This window comes from Rhipicephalus sanguineus, chromosome 4 (genome assembly GCF_013339695.2).
Source record: "Rhipicephalus sanguineus isolate Rsan-2018 chromosome 4, BIME_Rsan_1.4, whole genome shotgun sequence".
Taxonomy (NCBI): Eukaryota; Metazoa; Arthropoda; class Arachnida; order Ixodida; family Ixodidae; genus Rhipicephalus; species Rhipicephalus sanguineus.
In genome coordinates, this window is record NC_051179.1 from 113,279,739 (window position 1) to 113,284,685 (window position 4,947).

Here is a 4,947-nt window from a genome sequence, read left to right on the forward strand (position 1 = left end):
AGAACTTGGATCTGATCAAACCTTGTTGCCTGTAACGATCACTTAATTTATGTGAATGACATCACACATCGTTTGTCATGTGCTTAGAGCTCCGAGCAACTTAACTGAACTGACGTACGGACCAGGCTTGGCAAACGAGCACGCGGAGCACGCCGTATACGTACGTTGCGCTATAACGCAGACACGAAAGCCGAAGCCCAAACGGTGAAGTCAGTTATAGAAAAGGGAGCCGGCTACTCATTTTGAGTGCGCCATGGCCATAGAACTGTCATGGAAAAGAAATCCACGCCATACATGCAGATGTAGACACAGATGGCTGGCAGACGACACCAGCAGCAATCGACACTGAGTGTGCTCTTGACGGCAACTCCGCTCGATTTCGCGGAGCATTTTGTTTGAACATTCAGTGCGAATTGCTTTATGAAGTTCACCACGAACGTTTGAATAACACGAGCCGGACAGACTGGCCGGCAGCTTCGAGCAACCTTCACGTAGCGAGCGCTAACGCGAAGAGCGGCACCCGTGTCCTCCTGCTGACGTCACACGCGAGAGGGCGCCACTCAAAGAGCTAGGGGCGAATAGCAATGAATTAATTAATTGGAGGTAAAGGAGTAACGGCTAAATGGCTTCGAACTAGCAAGACGATGAAGGCGCATTAGTCAGAAAAAATCTCGTCCCCAATTCCCCGCATTGGGTATGTGCCGTGCTATAGTGTTCTACAACACCAAAGCCGTGCCCAGACGGCAACAATAACCAATTACCCCGGTGTTGTCTCATCTGTCCTACCTCTCCCTGCTCGGCTCGCTCCACCGTTGCAGTATATTGGCAATCCGTAATGCCCCTGACAAGTGGTGGATGTGCTGCGCCTGTTGAAAACCTAGATCTGCGTAGCCTGAAAATCCCTCGCTTATCTACAATGCCTGAGGACGCTCTGTAGAGCGATCCTCCTCTTCCATTGCCTGCAGTTTTCTGCTGAGGCGCGCTACGCCAATGAGGTCCTCCGGTATTCACCAGAGATGCCGATCACGACGCGATGGATTGGCTTTCAACGTTGAGCAGAGTTTGATGAATGACGCCGAAAAGACCAGTTACATTTATTTCTACCTTTCCGGAGCTGTCAGCCTTTCATTTCGAATACTTGCACCTGACTTTTCTACCTGGACGGCATTCTGAGATAAATTATATGAAGTATTCGGTCGCCTTGCCATGCGCAAGCTTCGGAACGAGCAACAGCATGCGCATCCGCGCTCTACAAAAGGGAGAAAGCTTTACCAGCGTCACTGATGATACTTTGCTTTTGCCGCTGCGTCGCACCCTCTTTGACCTTTGAAAACATACATGACACCGTAAAAGGCATAGATGCTGGCGACTTCCGAATGCTCTTGGCAAAGGACCCTCAGGCGGTTAGCGATGTCATTATTCTTTAAGCTGCGAAGACCTGCGCAAACAACGGTTCTCTACGCGCCTAGCCTTCGTACCAGATTGCGCGATTTCGGCCTTGACCGACATTTCCTGTGCTGTTCTTTCTAATTCGTCGTTCTTTAATCAAACTGAGCGATTTGTTCGAGAAAAAGCCACGTGCCATCTGTTCCTTATGTCAGCCGCCTGAACGTCTGAGTAGCTCTTGTCTCTTTGTCTTCAAAGTCAAAGTCAAAGTCAAAGCCATTCTATTATTCTATTATGCACAAAAATGGGAATACAGAAAAATATTCAGACGAGGGTCCCATAGTCGAAGACTGCAGCGGGACCCTCGGTTAATAATGGTTAACAAGATGTAAAAACAGTGAGCGGGTGAACACCAACAACAAAAAAGGAAACGCAATAAACACAGATAATATCCCTTAATGTACATAAAATTGTTCTACCAACATTTTAGTAGGGGTGTGCGAATATGAAATTTTAAATGCGAAGCATTTCTTAGCGAACTTCTGCGACTTTGAGCGTATCTAACTATCTATCTATCTATCTAGCCGCCTACGACTTAGTGCTCTCCTGGTCGCTTGGTTCATCGAATATGCACCAATATTGGTATGGCGTAACATGACTGTATGACGAACATAAATGACAAGTCATAACATGAAAATCATGACACGCATGTCATGTACAGCATGATTTACATGCTACGCTCATGGTGCGCTGGCGGCCGTTTCGCTAGTTTGATATACACCAAAATTGGTATCTTGTGACGTGACTGTGTGACGAACATAAATAACACGAGTTAACATGAAAATCATGACATGCATGTCATGCACAGCATGACTTACGTGCCACGCTCATGGAGCGCTGGCGGCAGTTTCGCTAGCTTGATCTACCCCTAAATTGGTATTGCGCGACGTGACTGTGTGTCGAACATAAAAACTCGAGTTAACATGAAAATCATGACTCGCATGTCATGTACAGCATGACTTCCGTGCCACGCTCATGGAGCGCTGGCGGCCGTTTCGCTAGCTTGATCTACCACGAAATTGGTATTGCGCGACGTGACTGTGTGACGAACATAAAAACACGAGTTAACCTGACAATCATGACACGCATGTCATGTACAGCATGACTTACGTGTCTCGCTCATGGGGCGCTGGCGGCGGTTTCGCTAGATTTATATACACCAAAATTGGTATCTTGGGACGTGACTGTGTAACGAACATAAACAACACGAGTTAACATGAAAACCATGACACGCATGTCATGTACAGCATGACTTACGTGCCACGCTCATGGGGCGCTGGCGGTGGTTTCGCTAGCTTGACCTACCCCGAAATTGGTATTGCGTGACGTGACTGTGTAACGAACACAAATAACACGAGTTAACATGAAAATCATGACACGCATGTCATGTACAGCATGACTTACGTGCCACGCTCATGGAGCGCTGGCGGCCATTTCGCTAGCTTGCTCTACCACGAAATTGGTATTGCGCGACGTGACTGTGTGGCGAACATAAAAACACGAGTTAACGTGAAAATCATGACACGCATGTCACGTACAGCATGACTTACGTGCCACGCTCACGGGGCGCTGGCGGCCGTTTCGCTAGCTTGATCTGCCCCGAAATTGGTATTGCGTGACGTGACTGTGTAACGAACACAAATAACAAGAGTTAACATGAAAATCATGACACGCATGTCATGTACAGCATGACTTACGTGCCACGCTCATGGAGCGCTGGCGGCAGTTTCGCTAGCTTGATCTACCCCTAAATTGGTATTGCGCGACGTGACTGTGTGTCGAACATAAAAACTCGAGTTAACATGAAAATCATGACTCGCATGTCATGTACAGCATGACTTCCGTGCCACGCTCATGGAGCGCTGGCGGCCGTTTCGCTAGCTTGATCTACCACGAAATTGGTATTGCGCGACGTGACTGTGTGACGAACATAAAAACACGAGTTAACCTGACAATCATGACACGCATGTCATGTACAGCATGACTTACGTGTCTCGCTCATGGGGCGCTGGCGGCGGTTTCGCTAGATTTATATACACCAAAATTGGTATCTTGGGACGTGACTGTGTAACGAACATAAACAACACGAGTTAACATGAAAACCATGACACGCATGTCATGTACAGCATGACTTACGTGCCACGCTCATGGGGCGCTGGCGGTGGTTTCGCTAGCTTGACCTACCCCGAAATTGGTATTGCGTGACGTGACTGTGTAACGAACACAAATAACACGAGTTAACATGAAAATCATGACACGCATGTCATGTACAGCATGACTTACGTGCCACGCTCATGGAGCGCTGGCGGCCATTTCGCTAGCTTGCTCTACCACGAAATTGGTATTGCGCGACGTGACTGTGTGGCGAACATAAAAACACGAGTTAACGTGAAAATCATGACACGCATGTCACGTACAGCATGACTTACGTGCCACGCTCACGGGGCGCTGGCGGCCGTTTCGCTAGCTTGATCTGCCCCGAAATTGGTATTGCGTGACGTGACTGTGTAACGAACACAAATAACAAGAGTTAACATGAAAATCATGACACGCATGTCATGTACAGCATGACTTACGTGCCACGCTCATGGAGCGCTGGCGGCCGTTTCGCTAGCTTGCTCTACCACGAAATTGGTATTGCGCGACGTGACTGTGTGGCGAACATAATAACACGAGTTAACATGAAAATAATGACACACATGTCATGTACAGCATGATTTACGTGCCACGATCATGGCGCGCTGGCGGCCGTTTCGCTAGCTTGATCTGCCCCGAAATTGGTATTGCGTGACGTGACTGTGTAACGAACACAAATAACACGAGTTAACATGAAAATCATGACACGCATGTCATGTACAGCATGACCTGCGTGCCATGCTCATGGGGCGCTGGCGGCCGTTTCTCTAGCTTGATCGACCCCGAAGTTGGTATTGCGCGACGTTACTGTGTGACGAACATAAATAATAGGAGTTAACATGGAAACCATGACACGCATTTTCCTCAATGACATACAAGACGATGTATGCAGCTCTTTGCTGGCTGCTTCGCATTACATCGATTCCCACAATGCGTGGGATCTACCGGCTTTTTGAATTCGAATAATGAACACCAAGCGCCAGTTGAATCGAAAATTTTTCGAGTATTTTCGAATCCAACAGTTGTACTTGTCACGCCAGTGTGATTCAGCGCCTGTCCTGTGCTTCTTGATCATTCGTCTTCGACCCGTGTGCGCTGCATCAACCAAAGATGAACGCATACCAACTAGCTTAGGTTTCCAATCTTCTACTACTGTTGAATTTGGCAAAAAGAAATCTTTTTTTTCGGCTACTAGAGATGAAAAAGGCAAGTTTGTCGTACGTCAAATATATTACAGGAAAATTATGCATCATAAAACAACGCTATTGCTTGACAATAACACATCCACAGTTATGTACTGTTGTCATGAAGGAAGGATAGCTGCTCGGTGTGTTCGCGGATGCACAGCTGCTATGGCGGCTAATT